Genomic DNA, 18,716 nt, shown 5'->3' with positions numbered 1-18,716 from the left:
ATATTCAAAAGCCTGAAGGATCAAAAGCTCTCCTAATATTCTGAAGATCCCCTTCTAACTATGCTTATCTCTCAGGTGGGGAGAGAACCAAGCTTCCACCACCCCTGAACATCCTAAAGAATTCCCTTCTAACTACTCCTGTTGCTCAGGATGGGGAAGGACCAAGCTTGCCCCACTCCTGCAAATTCCCTTAACCCTTCAGATCCTTCTGATGGGACAAAGACCTCCCTTCCCACCAGAGGGACAATCCACTATTTTTGTCAGCTGATCTGCCCCTGATACCAGAGTCAATTTGAGCACTATTCGGCCTATAATTCAGGTATAAAACTATGACTACAGAAAGGAAAGGTGACTTTAGGACACAGGATGGCCATGATATTCCTTAGACTTTGGAGAAAACTGGTTAAACTGAAAAAAATTTTTTTCTTGGAAACTGCAAAACAAGTTCTTTTTGCATATGCAATTAAAAACAACAAGTTTGTTAAAAAGACTGCCTAGGGAAAAGCTTGAAGTTAACCCTTTTCATGTCCCTGAAATACATGAAATACACAGCCCACTTTGTCTGAGACCTCAGCCTTGGGCAAATTACTACTACTACTAAGTCACTTCAGTCGTGTCCAACTCTGTGTGACCCCATAGACGGCAGCCCACCAGGCTCCGCAGTCCCTGGGATTCTCCAGGCAAGAACACTGGAGTGGGTTGCCATTTCCTTCTCCAATGCATGAAGGTGAAAAGGGAAAGTGAAATTGCTCAGTCGTGTGCGACTCTTAGCGACCCCATGGACTGCAGCCTACCAGGCTCCTCCATCCATGGGATTTTCAGGCAAAAGTACTGGAGTGGGGTACCATTGCCTTCTCCGTTGGGCAAATTAGAACTTCAAGAAAATGGGTGGCGGGGGGGGGGGGGGGGGATCATCAAAGAGACATTTTAAATGTCAAGTGGAAAACTATGAGATTTCTGCCTTTCTGTCTCAATTTATGTATGTCTTAATGTGTGTCTTTTGTTTGTTTGTTTTAACAATATTGCCAAAATGGTAAATGAGTTCTAATTTTATTGGCCTAAAGAGAAGTTGAAGAATAAAAGTTCTTAAAGGAAGGGTTGGGGGGAGTGGGTTGGTTGGTTTCACTTACCGGCTCTCTAGTTGTTCCACCACCACTTGTTGAAAAGACTGTCCTTTCAGGATGCGGGTTGAAAGTCAGCTGGCCATATATATGAGGGTCACATTTCCCTGGTGGCTCAGATGGTAAAGTGTCTGCCTACAATGCAGGAGACCCGGGTTCAATCCCTGGGTCGGGAAGATCTCCTGGAGAAGGAAATGGCAATGCACTCCAGTATTCTTGCCTGGAAAATCCCATGGACAGAGGAGCCTGTTAGACTACAGCCCATGGGGTTGAAAAGAGTTGGACACAACTGAGCGACTTCACTTCAAAGAAAAATAAGTACTTACAAATCAGACAATTCTAAATACAAGTGCAATTAATCTAAATGAATATCAGATTCACATGAACTGGGAAATATTCAATATGAAATATCTAGTATTAATGTTTGTTTGCTAATCTCATATAGACATGTCTAAGAGTCATTAACATTAAGCATAATATTTTAATTGTGCCTAGGTTTATTATAAGTTAAATATTGTTATATCTGTTACAAGTTTGTCAACAAGGAAAGTACCTCTAGAAAAAAAAAAACTCATAAAAAATGTAAGTGAGATATGAACTTTTAGATAAACTAAAAGACTAATTATATTTTAGGAATGCCTGTCTAAAGTAGTCTCTCCAGATTGGGGTAACTTGAATTTCTAGGGGTGTGCTAAACTAAGTGACAGAAGCTTATTGAATAGCTAGGTCATTTCCAAATAAGATTCTGAAACATTCATTACTGAACACTAACTTCCTCTTAGAGAGAAACTAGAGATTTTAGACTATTAATGAATAATGTTTAATGCCATCCTGAGACATTCTCTAGAATTTTCTTTAGAAATTACCGCTGGTAATTATGTTCGCCCAATATAGAATGCTAATATAAAGGCCAGTTCTTGGTTGCTTAAGGAAAGTAGGATGTGTGTTTTCAGTAAAAAAGATATGAGACATGAAATTACATTTTATGGAGGGAGAGGGAATTGGGTCTGACTTACAGGTGGCTGTTTCAGGATGGGAGAACAAAGTAATGGGTACAGAATGTGATGAGAGGTTTTATGGGAAGTGGACCCCAAGGGAAGAGTTTTGTGCATAAATACAAGTTTTATTGAGATGTTGAACTGCCTTTGATAATGGATTTTAAGTTCCTTTATCTCTGAAGTGATCTATGTTTACCTTTGAAATCTTTTGTTACCTTTGGCTAAGTGAGTAACAATTGTTTCATAGTGACTTATATGATCCTGTCTGATAGAGTGCTATAAACCCATTTGATATTTATTGAAAACATTTCCTAACTCATTTGATGTCTAGCTAACTTTGGGGTGCTTCAGAGGGCCCCTGAGACATCCCAAAGAGAGATATTAAACTACCTGAGTTCATTTGACATGTTAAATTACATGGGAAGTATTGTTGGAGGAGCAGTGAATCTTGTCAGGTTATATTGTATGGTTGATGTTACTAATATAGATATCCTAGAAATTATGTGAAATTCATGAGAATCAGATATGTCCTGGTAAAATGTTGTCCATTATAATTCTAGTTATCATATTAAAGTGTTACATATCACAGCAATGACCAGGCTTCTTTGTCAATTGCAATTTAATCAGATTTTAAACACGCCTTCTATGGTCTCATTCTGATGCCTTTGCAAGAATACTGCTACTTGAAGATTTATGGAAAAGACTTCTAAGATTCACCGATAAACACATTTTGTTTGTTTGTTATCTGGTAAGCTGGTACTAAAGTGGGATTTAGTCTACTCTCTATCACGATGGTGTGATCACTCATCTAGAGCCAGACATCCTGGAATGTGAAGTCAAGTGGTCCTTAGGAAGCATCACTACAAACAAAGCTAGTGGAGGTGATAGAATTCCAGTTGAGCTATTTCAATCCTGAAAGATGATGCTGTGAAAGTGCTGCACTCAATATGCCAGCAAATTTGGAAAACACAGCAGTAGCCCCAGGACTGGAAAAGGTCAATTTTCATTCCAATCCCAAAGAAAGGCAATGCCAAAGAATGCTCAAATGACCGCACAATTGCACTCATCTCACACGCTAGTAAAGTAATGCTCAAAATTCTCCAAGCCAGGCTTCAGCAATACGTGAACCGTGAATTTCCTAGTGTTCAAGCTGGTTTTAGAAAAGGCAGAGGAACCAGAGATCAAATTGCCAACATCCGCTGGATCATGGAAAAAGCAAGAGAGTTCCAGAAAAACATCTATTTCTGCTTTATTGACTATGCCAAAGCCTTTGACTGTGTGGATCACAATAAACTGTGGGAAATTCTGAAGCAAATGGGAATACCAGACCACCTGACCTGCCTCTTGAGAAATCTGTATACAGGTCAGGAAGCAACAGTTAAAACTGGACATGGAACAACAGACTGGTTCCAAATAGGAAAAAGAGTAAGTCAAGGCTGTATATTGTCACCCTGCTTATTTAACTTATATGCAGAGTACATCATGAGAAAAAGCTGGACTGGAAGAAGCACAAGCTGGAATCAAGATTGTCGGGAGAAATATCAATAACCTCAGATATACAGATGACACCACCCTTATGGCAGAAAGTGAAGAGGAACTCAAAAGCCTCTTGATGAAAGTGAAAGAGGAGAGTGAAAAAGTTGGCTTAAAGCTCAACATTCAGAAAACGAAGATCATGGCATCCAGTCCCATCACTTCATGGGAAATAGATGGAGAAACAGTGGAAACAGTGTCAGGCTTTATTTTTGGGGCTCCAAAATCACTGCAGATGGTGACTGCAGCCATGAAATTAAAAGACGCTTACTCCTTGGAAGGAAAGTTATGACCAACCTAGATAGCATATTCAAAAGCAGAGACATTACTTGGCCAACAAAGGTTCGTCTAGTCAAGGCTATGGTTTTTCCTGTGGCTGTGTGGATGTGAGAGTTGGACTGTGAAGAAGGCTGAGCACCAAAGAATTGATGCTTTTGAACTGTGGTGTTGGAGAAGACTCTTGAGAGTCCCTTGGACTGCAAGGAGGTCCAACCAGTCCATTCTGAAGGAGATCAGCCCTGGGATTTCTTTGGAAGGAATGATGCTAAAGCTGAAACTCAGGTACTTTGGCCACCTCATTCGAAGAGTTGACTCATTGGAAAAGACTCTGATGCTGGGAGGGATTGGGGGCAGGAGGAGAAGGGGACGAAAGAGGATGAGATGGCTGGATGGCATCACTGACTTGATGGACGTGAGTCTGAGTGAACTCCAGGAGTTGGTGATGGACAGGGAGGCCTGGCGTGCTGTGATTCATGGGGTCACAAAGAGTCGGACACGACTGAGTGACTGAACTATGTTAAGAGAACAAAGTTTTCTTAGAATGAAGCTTTCAAAAACAGATTATGAATTTCTTTGCCTTTAAGTGATTTATATTTGTTTTTAAAATCTTTTGTTACTTTGGTAAAGTAAATAAGCATTATTTAAGATTACAGAACATGTAAAAGCTCATTCTGCCTCCACAAAAAAATAACCCCTCACTGTTAGATTTTGCTATTCTGCTGTCCTTAAAACATGGCAACAGTCTACTCCTAAAATGGGGAATTAAAAATGCATGAACAGTAGCTGTAAATCAAGAAGTCAGGGCTATGGGAAATCCAAGGCGGCCGCTTGGCTTTTCCCGGCTCCCTGACAAACCTCATTTTTATTTGATGGGTTAAAGCCTTCCCTGGCTTCAGGGCTAATGCCCTCACAATGACAAAAAATATATATTTCACTTAATATTAAGTTCTAGTTTCATTAGTTAAGGTCTATGTTTACCACGACTCACTTCTGAGATCATTCCTTGTTGTTATGTTATATTGCTAAAAGGTTTAATTAATTAAGTTATTTAAAAGGACGCTCTAAGTTTGTTTTTAAAGCTTATCTCAGTAACCAATCTTTGGATAAAGGTCAGGTCCTCCATGATGTACAACCAGGAGATTAACAACTGGCTATAATCACTTAACTGTGTCAGATGACCTGGGGTATACTGGGCTCTACCTAATGAAAGTTCTTGACTTAAATTCTTGCTTGTGACCTTACTAATACCTGCTAGCTATATTATTTTCCATGTTGCTTGTTACAGAAGATTTTTTCTTACATTACTAAATGTGTGACTGACGTGATAAAATGCTGATATGCAATTCCTTATGCTTTTGAACTGTGGTGTTGGAGAAGACTCTTGAGAGTCCCTTGGACTGCAAGGAGATCCAACCAGTCCATTCTAAAGGAGATCAGTCCTGGTTGTTCTTTGGAAGGAATGATGCTAAAGCTGAAACTCCAGTACTTTGGCCACCTCATGCGAAGAGTTGACTCATTGGAAAAGACTCTGATGCTGGGAGGGATTGGGGGCAGGAGGAGAAGGGGATGAGAGAGGATGAGATGGCTGGATAGCATCACTGACTCGATGGACGTGAGTCTAAGTGAACTCCGGGAGTTGGTGATGGACAGGGAGGCCTGGCGTGCTGCAATTCATGGGGTCGCAAAGAGTCGGACACGACTGAGCAACTGAACTGAACTGATGAGATAAATGAATGTAATAATGTAACTCTAGATATGGAAAGAAGCAACAAGAGGGAATATTCTCCTGGGCCAAGAGGCTAGTAAGACAGGTATGGTCCTGAGACTTTTGCTACTTGCAAGCTCTGGTCTAGTAACAGCACACAATGGCCTGTCAATGGGATCTTCATTAGACCTGGGACACAAGGGCCCTGAAATGCCCCCAAAGCATGGTCAAATATGTGGTTATGAAAGGACCCTGCTGACTGGAAGTTGGCCCTTGCCAGCTGTCTCTACAAAGATTACATCGTGACCACTGCAAGCTGCTGACCTTGAAAGGAGTTCAGGGTGGAGATCAGAAATAAGGCACTCTGTGCTCTGGGAATAACCCAGAAGGACCAGTCTTCAGAGAGTCAGATGTTTTCAGGTAAAGGTTTTTATGAGCCCAGCTTCTCGCCTCTTCTTGCACCCAGAGAAACACTAATGTCACGACCCAATGTCTAGTCCTGGTTCTCCTGGCTAGCTCCTCGGGAGCTTCTCTGCTTCTCTCAATCTTTGGGCCATGTATCTTTAACTTTCTTGTTAAGTTTGTTTCTTCTAGAATACAACAAACCTCCAAGTGATAGTTTGACAAGAATATTCCCTGGCCAACACCCAGACAATGATGAAACAAGCTGCCTTATCATTCCATGGACTCTCACCTCCCTCCATAAATGCATCCTGGCAGAGAGCAGGCAAAGGGAATCTAGAGCCCCATGATGCCCCTACAGCCTGAAGAAGCCAGAGTGGTCATCACCCCTTTCCCCTGAGACCAGGTTCCCAAATGCCTGAGAAGGGAAATAGGTAGATCGTTAGATGTGAGCAGTGTATCAAAAGGGGCCAAAGAATTGGCCCTAAAAATAAAGAGAGGGAGGACGGTGGAGACCCAAGGACGGAAGAGCAGAGAAAACCAAGGAGGAAGGGAAGTCAGGAATGAGAACCAGACCCTGATCGTCCTTCCCTCCCCCATGGCGTAACTACTAACGGATTTCAGGTCCTCCTGAGCAGTACAACCTGTCTCCCCTCCTACCCCATAGGGAGAAGGTCTTTGCCTTACTCTCTGCCCCGCTTCTTATCCAATCAGCAATGACCCACAAGACCCCTACCTGCTCCTGTACCCTGGGTATAAAATTGGACTAAGGGCCCCTGTTCAAAGACGGTTCTCTCTTGAGCTGGCCCGCTGTTCCAATAGCGTCTCCCACGCTAATAAACTTTATTTCCCTCTCACTCTGTCTCATGTCAGGAAATTCTTTTCCAACCAGAGCCCAGACCACGACAATTTTCCTTACTGTTGTTACAAAATACTGATTAAATTTTCCTATCTAAAATAGGAATGTCTGATTTACTTACAGGCATGACTATAACTGATACAGGAAACCCCACGAGGCTATCAGGGGATTTCTCAGAAGAAAACTACAGGCTAGGAGAGAGTAAATGAAATATTCAGAGGCAGAGCAATAAAAATTGCCAGCCAGGAAAACTCTATTCACCAAACTTATCCTTCAAATATGAAGGGAAAATAAAGGTTTTCCTAAGGAAACGCTGAGGGAGTTCATCACCACCAGACCTGCCTTGCAAAGAATGCTGAAGAAGTTCAAGCAGAATAAAAAAGATGCAAAGTAACACATGAACACATACAAAAGTATATAACACACTAGGTAAGGTAAAAATGTATAGTCAGATTTAGTTAATTCCAATTACTTAGAAGAATGGTATATTAACAAGCTCAAGTATAAAGGCTCAAGGAAAGGATGACTAAAAGTAACTACAGCTAATACACCTTATCACCAAACACACAGCATAAAAGAGAGAACCGGAACATCAGAACATTGCAGAGGAAGAGTTAAATGGTGGAGCCACTTTATTGGCTAAAAAAGCCAGGTTGCCATCAGCACAAGACAAACTGTTTTAGGTATAAATTTTTAATGTAAGCTCCACGATAACCACAGTAAAAATCTAGAGTAGATGCAAGAAATATAGAAAGGGGAAACAATACCCTGATGAAAAGCCACCAATTTACAAAAGTAGGCAGAGACAAAGGGAAAGGGAATCAATGGAGACAAAAAACAACCAGAAAGCAATCACTCAGATGGCAGGAGTCAGTTCTTACATATCAATACCCAGTGTAAATGCAAATAGAGTGGGTTCACCAATAAAAAGACACAGATGCTTAAAAAAAAAAAAAAAAAAAAAGACCCAACTATATGCTGTCTACAAGAAACTCACTTCAGCTTTAAGGATACACAAAGGCTCAAAGTGAGGGGATAGATAAAGGTATTTGACAGGAATGAAAACAGAAAGAAAGGGGGCATAGTAATTCTTATATCAGACAAAATAGACTTTAAGAAAAAATGATAACAAACATCAAAGGAGGCCATTGTATGACAAAGGGTTAATACATCAAAAAGTATACACACACACACATACATATGCAAAGATATAAAACAACATTAGATCACCTAAGTATTTTAAGCAAATAATAAGAGATCTATAGGGGGAAAAAATAGACATTACAACCAGAAAAGACTCATGAATAGACATTTTAGAGAAGCCAACCCGTGTGTGATCAGATGACAGAGTCTCAGTGGGCTCATTAGGCACTTGGAATCATTCTTTCTGTCTGAGTAGCTCTCTTTTGGATGCCCTGCCCCACACATATCACCTGCTGCACCTCCCTGGCTCACCTGTGTTCTCAGATCAGGGCTTTGCTGGGCTGCATCTGGGTTCCCCTCCCTGTACCTGCAGCATGGAAATTGCCTGAAGGCAGACAGCTGGGAGTCTTCAGATGGATTTGTGTATCCATCTTCACTCTAGGAACTAAGTCCTGCATGGCCTGCTGTCCAGAACCTGAAAACAGTTGTTTCGAGTATTTTGTTCAGCTTTCTAATTACCAGTGCCAGGTGAGGACGTTCAGATGCTGTTCCTCTTAAAGCTGGAAGTGGAAGTCACATTTTATTTTTACAGACACTCTTTGAATCAGTAATTCTAAATCAGGTAACCATATATGTTTGAAAGTATCTTTTGCTTCATTTTCTGTGTTTTGTTCTTGCAAATGTAAAAACAAAACCAAATATCAAGAGACACACTAAAACAGGTTTTGTTTTCTGTTTTCCCTGGTTGAACTTTATGCCAACAAATCCTAGGTAAGGACTTAGGAAGCTGCAACTCCAGGGTGGCAAGAATAAAGCAGCAGCATGCACCTCCTGCAGCACGGCAAAAAAAGGCTCTCTGGTACCACTAAGATCCCTGTTGATTGCAGATCCTGTGATCTTGCTTGTGCCTTGACTTACTGTGTATTGTCACCCTGCTTATTTAACTTATATGCAGAGTACATCATGAGAAACGCTGGGTTGGATGAAGCACAAGCTGGAATCAAGATTGCCAGAAGAAATATCAATAACCTCAGATATACAGATGACACCACCCTTATGGCAGAAAGGGAAGAACTAAAGAGCCTCTTGATGAAAGTGAAAAAGGAGAGTGTAAGATCTACCTTAAAGCTCAACATTCAGAAAACTAAGATCATGGCATCTGGCCTCATCACTTCATGGCAAATAGATGGGAAAACAGTGGAAACAGTGGCAGACTTTATTTTGGGGGGCTTGGAAATCACTGCAGATGGTGACTGCAGCCATGAAATTAAAAGAGGCTTGCTACAGCTGCTGCTAAGTCACTTCGGTCGTGTCCGACTCTGTGCGACCCCATAGATGGCAGCCCACCAGGCTCCCCTGTCCCTTGGATTCTCTAGACAAGAACACTGGGGTGGGTTTCCACGTCCTTCTCCAATGCATGAAAGTGAAAAGTGAAAGTGAAGTCACTCAGTCGTGTCCGACTCTTAGCGACCCCATGGACTGCAGTCTACCAGGCTCATCCGTCCATGGGATTTTCCAGGCAAGAGTACTGGAGTGGGTTGGCATTGCCTTCTCCGAAAAGACGCTTACGACTTGGACAGAAAGTGATGACCAAACTAGACAGCACGCTAAAAAGCAGACACGTTACTTTGCCAACAAAGATCTGTCTAGTCAAGGCTATGGTTTATCCATGTGTCATATATGGATGTGAAAGTTGGACTATAAAGAAAGTTGACTGCTGAAGATTTGATGCTTTTGAACTGTGGAGACCCAACCACTCCATCCTAAAGGAAATCAGCCCTGAATATACATTGGAAGGACAAATATGAACCTGAAACTCCATTACTTTGGCCACTTGATGCAACGAGCTTACTCATTTGGAGGTCACCTTGATTTGCCTGTGAGTGTGGGAGCCCAACCTAGGTGGGGCCTCAGGGGCAATTGCTACTGAATAATGACATTAAAGCAAGTGCATTCCAGCCCTGTGTGACTCTCAGCACACGAGAGACTGGGAAAGCTATCTATCTTGGAGGAAGGAAAGGCAGGCGAGAGAATGTGTTTTCAGGGCTCTCCTCACAGCTGGGGTTTGGCTCCCCAGAGGTCAGACCACCAAGCCTGCTCCAAGGGCCTCAATTCCCAAGTCAGGGCCGTGTGTCACCCTACACTTTCCGAGCCTTGCAAACACATTTCTAGGTCAGCGCGGTACTGCCTGTGGGGAAGGAGGCTTCAGGAGTGTATCAACACAACAGTGGGGTGCCATGCTGGGGTCACCTAGCCAAGGGCACCTGGCATCTCCCATGGGCCCCCGGCGAAGAGTGGCAGGAGGAGCCCTGGCTTGCGAAAAACCGAAGCAGAGAGCACAGCTAGCTCTGTTAGAAGGAAGCAAACAGCCACGGGAGGCCTTTGCAGGCAGTGGCTGGGCCGCCCCGCGTTAGGGCTCCCTGGGCAAAAAATCACTAAAAATTGGTAACACCAACAATGTTACACCAATAATTTAGAAAGTATTCCTGATTATGTGCTGAAAACAATTACTGTAAAACCGTTTGTTGCTGTTCACTCACTCAGTCATGTCTGCCTCTTTGTGACCCCATGTGCTGCAGCATGCCAGCCTTCCCTGTCCTTCTCTGTCCCCAGAGATTGCTCAAACTCAAGTCCATTGAGTAAATGATTATAAAGGACTCTACTTTTTAACAGATGTGTATTCTCACTCTAACTACAAGTGTACTTTTTCACTTTTAGAAAGTAGTATTTGAAAATGAACAAGTTACACATGAATCCAAAATTTGCCTAATTCACGAATAGAAATATTTAATTTCCTCCACTTTTCTATCCATGGAATATCCTGTTTAGCTTTGTATTATATTTAGCATAATGAACATTTGTTAAAATAAGTGTCTATTAAAACAAATAAAATGTTACATATTAAAGTTTTACTCCACTGAGAAGTAAATATGGGAGCAGGGTATTTTAAAATGTCTTTATTCTCTCTGTTATTTAATATGACTAAAAATAATCTAAACTTAAAATATTACTTATATTTATAAACATTATTTTTATTAAACCTCAATTTTTGGCTTCAGAAAATTATAAATAGTCAGACAGGAGAGTTTGAGAGGGGATATATTTATTTGTTCTGATATTCTGCTTCAGAACTTCTGGGGAACTTCCCTGGTGGCTCAGACGGTAAAGCGTCTGCCTGCAATGCTGGAGTCCTGGGTTCAATCCCTGGGTCAGGAAGATCCCTGGAGAAGGAAATGGCAACCCACTCCAGTACTCTTGCCTGGAAAATTCCATGGATGGACGAGCCTGGTAGGCTACAGTCCATGGGGTTGCAAAGGGTCGGACACGACTGAGCGACTTCACTTATTCTGCTTCAATGAGCAATAATTTCTCAAGTTAAAACACACACGTTTTGGGGGAGGAGCCAAGATGGTGGAGGAGTAGGACGGGGAGAACACTTTCTCCCCCACAAATTCATCAAAAGAGCATTTAAACGTCGAGTAAATTCCACAAAACAACTTCTGAATGCTGGTAGAGGACATCAGGCACCCAGAAAAGCAACCCAACTCTTCGAAAGGAGGTAGGAAAAAATATAAAAGACAAAAAAAGAGACAAAAGAGGGAGGGATGGAGTTCCGTCCCGGGAAGGGAGTCTTAAAAAGAGAGAACTTTCCAAACACCAGGAAACCTTCTCACTGCCGAATCTGTGCCGAGCTTTGGAAGCACAGAGGGCAACATAACAGGGAGAAAAAATAAATAAACAAGTAAAACTCGCAGATTGCAAGCCCTACGGTAACTCCCCCAGCGGAGAAGCAGCGCAGACGCCTGCACACGCCATTAGCAAGCGGGGGCTGGGCAGGGAGGCGCAGCGCGGGCTGCATCGCTTAGAGTAAGAATCTGGCCTGAATACCCTGAGCACTATCTGAGCGAAATTATTTGGGCTAGCAAACCAGACGGTGGGATATCTACCACGCAAAAAGCCAGCCCCAACCTAAGACATCACCTGGCCTGCGCACGGAACAAAGGACTGAACAGAGATAGCCGGCTGCAGACCTTCCCCCCCTGGTGACAGGCAGCCAGAGCCGGAAGGGGGCAATCGCAGCCCCAGAGAGACATTATCTATAAAACTGTAAGCAGGCTTCTTTGCTAACTAAAACTTCTTGGGGTTCTGGATGGTCAACATCTGCCTGAGAAGGTGCACCGGTTTTACACTCAGATAACCGAGTGGCGGGGAGGCGATAAGTCGCAGCATTGGCGCTCGCCAAACACCTCATTACCTGAGCTGCTCGGACCTGGGAAGAGCACAAAATGCAGGCCCAACTGAGTCTGCGCCTCTGAGGACTACCCAAGTGCCTGAACCTGAGCGGCTTGGACCTGGGAGGTGCATGCAGCCCAGGGCCGGCCTCGGATTGTTCTCAGTGGAACAACCTAGAGCCCGAGCAGTGTGGGCAGGGAGGCTACACGCGCCGTGAACGGGGACAGACCCAGTGTGGCTGAGGCACTGCGAGCGCAAGCCAGTGTTATTTGTTTGCAGCATCCCTCCCTCCCTCCCCACAGTGCGACTGAACAAGTGAGCCTAAAAAAAAAAAAGTTTCCCCCCACCGTCCCCTTTGTGTCAGGGCGGAAGCCAGACACTGAAGAGACCAGCAAACAGAAGAAGCTATGACAGAGGGAAACACCTTGGAAGCTACAGGCAATAGATTAAAACCCCGTGGTTACTATGGACTACATAGGAAGGGGCCTATAGATCTTGAGAAATATAAGTCGGACCAAGGAACTAGCCAAAAATGAACTGAACCCACAATACTCACAACAAAACCAGAGAAAGTCCTAGATATATATTCAACTGGGGCTGGGGACAGATTCTAAGGAGGGTCTGTGCACCCTGATATTCATGAGAATGTGATGTGTATATGAGAGTTTTCTGAGACACTTTCACCAGGGAGTCTACTTCCCTAAATTAATAGCTACTGTTTCACTGGTACATGTGTGTGTGCTCAGCCACTTAAGTCGTGTCTGACTCTTTATGACCCCATGGACTGTAGCCCACCAGGCTCCTTTGCCCATGGGATTTTCCAGGCAAGAATACAGGAGTGGATTGCCATTTCCTTCTCCAGGGGATCTTCCCAACCTAGGGAGCAAACCCGGTCTCCTGCATCTCCTGAATTGGCAGGTGAATTCTTTATGCACTGAGCTACCTGGAAAGCCCACTTCATTTGTATCTAAAGTCATATATAAACCATGTCAGATCAACCAGATTATATATTGATTGATTTTATACACACACACACACATACACACATACACATATTGATGTTTTTGAACTGTGGTGTTGGAGAAGACTCTTGAGAGTCCCTTGGACAGCAAGGAGATCAAACCAGTCAATCCTAAAAGAAATCAGTCCTGAATATTCATTGGAAGGACTGATGCTGAAGTTGAAACTACAATACTTTGGCCATCTGATGTGAAGAACTGACTCATTGGAAAAGACTCTGATGCTGGGAAAGATTGAAGGTGGAGGAGAAGGGGACGACAGAGGATGAGATAGTCGGATGGCATCACCAACATGATGGACATGAGTTTGAGTAGGCTCTGGGAGCTGGTGATGGACAAGGAAGCCCGGCATGCTGTAGTCCATGGGATCGCAAAGAGTTGGACACGACTGAACGACTGAACTGAACTGATATATATGGCTGATCTATAGATAGATAAGATTATATCTAAAAAATTCCAGAAGATATAAGTCCCCATTTGTTGCACTTTTTCCACTTATGCATAACCTTATACTAGAAACAATGCATTAAAGAAAAAGTTCATTTACATGAATGCACTTCCATTTGAAATATAACATCGCTAAAGGTTTAAAACAGAACAAAGTTGAAATTCTTGGCTTTTTTGTGGAATAGAGTTGCAGTTTCCCTTGCTTATCAAAGATGCAGCATATAACACTCAGTGCATCCCATGAGCACTAGCAGGAGGTTTCATCTCACACAGTTCTCCTTGCCACTTTCAGGTCTGCATTCTCTCCATCACTTCAGGGCCCCTCCAATCTCCTGGCCTCACTGGCTTCCATCAGCCAATGTAGAGTAAGAACAGACGAGCTCTATGAGAACACAGAGGAAGCCCACATACCTGGGACATCTGGGCCACCGTGTTCCCCTCAGCCCCCATTAAGACCATGGTCAGGACAAAGGAGAGGCTCAGCGGAGAGAAGAAGTCTCTCTGTCACGAGTGGTCCTCTTCAGCCAACATTTTTAATAAGTCGAAGGCAAAAGTGCAGTTTGCTTCACAGAGAGCATTCATCAGTGGAGGTCTGTATCAAAAGCCAAACAGAAGCACATCAACCATGCCCTCCACTAGTCACCTGCTCATTCATACCCCATCTGTGGACACTGGGTGTGGTCAGCAGAGTAGCTGCACCCTCAAACATCCACATCGAATCCCAGAAACCTGTGGGTGAGACTGAATGAAGGATCGTGCGATGGAGAGAGTCACCTGGATCACCGGGTGAGCTCGGTGTAATCACGGGCTTCTTATAAGGACTGCAAGGGACTTCCCTGGTGGTCCAGCAGTTAAGCTCTGCACTCCCAATGCAAGGGGTCCAGGTTCAATCCCAGGTCAGAGAACTAGATCCCAAGTGCCAAAACTAAGACTTGGCACAGCCAAATAAATCACTATTTTAAAAAAATCAAGGCAAGAGGGTCAGAGGCAGAGAAGGAAATATGAAGATGGAAGTAAAGATGAGGATGATGTGGGGGTCACAGATCAAAGAACAGCCTCTCGGAGCTGCAAAATGCAAGGAACTGGACTCTGCCCTAGAGCCTCCAGAGGGGGGAGAAAAAAAAGTAGCTCTGCCAACCTCTTACAGAACTCTGACCTCCAGAAGTATGAGATGAATCCCCCTATTACTGATCGTTCTCCCTCAATTTGGCATCTCTGGCATAATCTTGAAGCAACGTTCCCCCCTGGGAACACAGATGGGATATGAAGCTCAGATCTCAAGTCATCAGGTGAACACTTTGAATCAGGCACTCATTACAGATCCAGCCTTGACCTTTCCCCAGCTTAACTAAACTACAGACAAGATTCTTCTCGCCTCTAATCCCTGACCTCCCTTTCCTTAAAGAACTTACTTTAGGCAATTGGTCATCTTAAGGTTTTTCTTTGCAGTCTCTTATGGGTTCTGCAGAAGTGGAACCTCTGAACGAATGGAGGACAGACTGTATTCAGCATCTTTTTCTCCTGGGGGCCCTGAATGCCGGCCACCTCCCTGGTCCACCCTCTACCTCTAACACATACATACATCCGAAACGGAATTTGTTCAAAGATCGTTTATGTTGAACTTTCCTTGTAAGATTCTGGAGGAAAGAAAACCAAGGTGAAAAACAAAGGCCATAATTCCTGACTGGGAGCTCCCACCCTTGGGGAGATACGCAGGCATAAATGTTCAGTTTCAAGCCAGCTTTGCACTCTATACCAGGATAAACAACAAAGTGCTAAGGACGCCAACAGTAAAGCGGAAAGAATTCTCTGCAGAAGCCCAGGAGAAGGGGAGCAGTAAGCTGGTTCTCAAAGACCGGGCAGGAGCTCTGGAAGGCAGAGTGTCAGGGCCAGCAGGTGCACAGGATGGAGAGGAAGGGCCGGGTCTGCATGGAGCCCAGGAAGCACGTGAGCTCAGTTTCCTATGAGAGACACGGGGCATGAGACCAGAAAGAGGCGCCCCACATACCAGGTTGAGAGTTTGGAACATGAGCTATGATCTAGGAAGCCAGGCACTGTTCTCAAACAAATGTTTTATATGAGTTTTAGAAGAATATTGTGGCTCATGGTTTGGTGTAGAAAAAAACTGGGGATCCCTGCTACTGACCAGCACCTCCCCAACACAGCAGAAAGGTCTGCACTAGAGAGTGGAAGACGGAACTGCCAGGCTGGGGGGCTGGTCACCCGAGGACAAGGAGGACGGAGTACCATGCTGAGGCTCTTAGCTAATCCACCCAAAGGGTGGGACACCAACCACAGAAAGGTGTATGAATCAGCTTGGAATGGGGAAGGTGCTACATTCCATTTGAGATGAGTGGAACATACCATTTCAAGGGATCCTGTGACAAAGACAGCCCAGGGGTGTTTGTCAACATAGAGAGGGGGCTTGCGATGACTAAAAGCTCTAGAGCAAAAGACTGACAGCCCTCAGTCTACACCTCATTCCAGGAACCTCTAGGTAAATGGGTGAAATTAGAAAGAACAAGTGGAGGCCTAAGAGGCGGCGGGGGGAAAATCCACCTCGTTCTGGGAATTTCCAATGTTTGGAGGTAGTGAGAGGAAAAGCCAAGAGACTGGGACCCGACAATCTGGATGTCCTGGGAGAACCGGACATAAAAGAGGGACCAGGGACCTGGGGAGGATGGAGGAGGACAGGAAGGCAGCACCCCGGTCTGCCCTGGGGAGCGGGCTGCAGAGGGCAGTTTGGACTTCAAATCCCTCAGCAGAGTTAGTGGGAGCAGGAGCCAGGGGGCTGGCGAATCGGGGGAATGTAGAATCCATTCTGTGGCTGCTGCGGAGCCCAAACGGGAAGGAAACTCTTACGCGAGAGAGAGGGCCTCACTGGTAGCTCAGCTGGTGAAGAATCCGCCTGCAACAGCGGAGGCCTCAGTTGGGAAGATCCCCAAGATCCCTGGAGGAGGGCACCGCACCCCACTCCAGTATTCCTGCCTGGATTTCACCTGGATCTAATGGACGAAGGAGCCTGGCGGGCTACACACAGCCGACGGGGTCTCACGGAGTCAGGCACGACTGAGCGACTAAGCACAGCGAAACAGAGACAGGAGTCCATGAGTAAAAATAGATGAAAGATGTTAAAGAAAAACAAGAAAAAGAATGCAAGAAATGCAGAAAGAAAGAAGGGAGGGACAGAGGGAAGGAGGAACAGAGAGAAGAATGTGGAGGAACAGGAGGGGAGGGGAGGCGGCTGGTCACACCCGATGAGCTGGACCGCAGCGGGGCCGCGCTGGGCTGGAGGCGGCCGGCACCCCGCACCGCCCGGAACTCGCCCGAGGCTCCACTCCCGCCTGGAACGGGGACCACAGACGCCCACAGATCCTCCCCCCCGCCAGGGCCCTCCCCGCGTCCTTCTCCAGGAACCACAGCCCAGGCGGAGCTCCGGCCGCGCCCTCCCTGCCGGCAAACCGCCGCGCAGTGGAGGGACCACCCTGTGACCAGGGCGGGTCCGCGCTCCTGGGCTCGGGTCTCCCAGCCCCACCCTTGGAGACTCACCTTTGAGGCCCAAACCAAGCGGGCCGGGGTCCCCAGGGTGCGGCGGGGACCGGGGCGACCCCAGCCCCGCGGCCCTTCCGCCCGGACACCTCCGGTGGTCCTTCTGGTCCCCTCGCTTCCCTGACCACGGCTGCCTCCGGCCTCCCGCCGTCCCTGCATCTCTCCGCCTGAGCTCCAGGCTCCAGGAGGCCGCCGGGGGACCCCGAGGGCTCGGGAGCGCCCCCACACTGGGTATCTGGGAGATTCCTGCTTCCCCGGCGGCGGCGGCTCTTCCAGCTGGGTGGATGCTTCGCGTCCGCTTTGATTCTGGCCGGGCTTCCGGCGATTACTCAGAACTCTGGGAGACGGCCGGCTTGTGCAGTGGCTGGACCGTGGGCACAGCCGAACCTCGCGCGTGTCCCCCTACCCCGGCCCGAGAGCGGACAGACTGGCGGCGGAAGCTTGCGCCTGGGCCTCTGAGGGTGTTTGCGGAAGGCCTCTCCAATTAGGGAATGCGTGTGCTTTCCTGGGTTAATTTGCCGCAGTCTTAGCTCATTTAGTGGGCTTCCCAGGTGGACCTAGTGGCATAAAGAACCTCCTTGCCAATGCAGGAGACATAAGAGATGTGGGTTCAATCCCTGGGTTGGGAAGATCCCCTGGAGAAGGAAATGGCAACCACTCCAGTATTCTTGCCTGGGAAATCCCATGCACAGAGGAACCTGGCGGGCCACGACTGAAGTGACTTAGCAGGCACGCACAAGCTTGTTTGATATGCCTTGTTTAGTACGCCTATGGAAGAGCACTTTCAAAATCCAGATTCCAGTCTGTCTAGTTATATTTTTAGCCATGTTATTTACCTTGTTGTTGTTTAGTTGCTCAGTCCTGTCCGACTCTTTGTGACCCCATGGACTGTAGCCCTCCAGGCTCGTCTGTCCATGGGATTCTCCAGGCCAGAATACTGGAGTGGGTTGCCATTTCCTTCTCCAGGGGATCTTCCAGACCCAGGGATTGAACTTGTGTCTCCTGCTTTGGTTTTCAGATTCTTTACCACAAGAGCCACCAGGGAAACCCATATGCTCTTTAATTACTATACTGCTTTTCCAATTTTTTAAAAATAGTTTTGTTTTCCCTGGGGGAAAAAAGGAAGTTAACAGACCATGATTATTATCTATTTTCTAAAGTCTGTGATACTTCTAAAAAGGCAGGCTATATATATATATATATATATATATATATATACATATATACATTTGCACTAAGGGAGAAAAACAAATATCATCAGCGAATATTTTAAGCCTCATTATTGAAAAAGTCTGATGAGTGCACACACATACGTGTGTGTCCAGGATGACTGCAGTTTATTTTGCAATCACTCTTTGCACTAGCATCCACTTTGAGTCTATTTCCCCCTTGAGTTTGTAAGCTCTATGACTCCAAGAGACAGGGGTC

The 18,716-nt window shown here is 45.4% G+C and overlaps 1 long non-coding RNA gene across 2 annotated transcripts in view; it reads right to left on the bottom strand.

Moving 5' to 3' along the window:
• The window catches only part of LOC133237848 (uncharacterized), a 28,806-nt gene extending 10,504 nt beyond the window's left edge, over positions 1-18,302 (bottom strand). The window contains exons 1-3 of one of the 2 annotated variants that reach the window (XR_009733382.1): positions 17,289-18,302; positions 14,151-14,331; positions 1,131-1,341 (exon numbers count right to left, since the gene is read on the bottom strand). This is a non-coding gene — a long non-coding RNA (uncharacterized LOC133237848). The remainder of the gene's footprint in view (positions 1-1,130; positions 1,342-14,150; positions 14,332-17,288) is intronic. The other variant, XR_009733381.1, reaches the window with a different exon arrangement.
• Positions 18,303-18,716: the final 414 nt, after the last annotated feature.

Source organism: Bos javanicus, chromosome 24 (assembly GCF_032452875.1).
Source record: "Bos javanicus breed banteng chromosome 24, ARS-OSU_banteng_1.0, whole genome shotgun sequence".
NCBI lineage: Eukaryota > Metazoa > Chordata > Mammalia > Artiodactyla > Bovidae > Bos > Bos javanicus.
The sequence above is the reverse complement of the archived record's forward strand: the minus strand, read 5'-3'. Positions and strand labels throughout refer to the sequence as shown.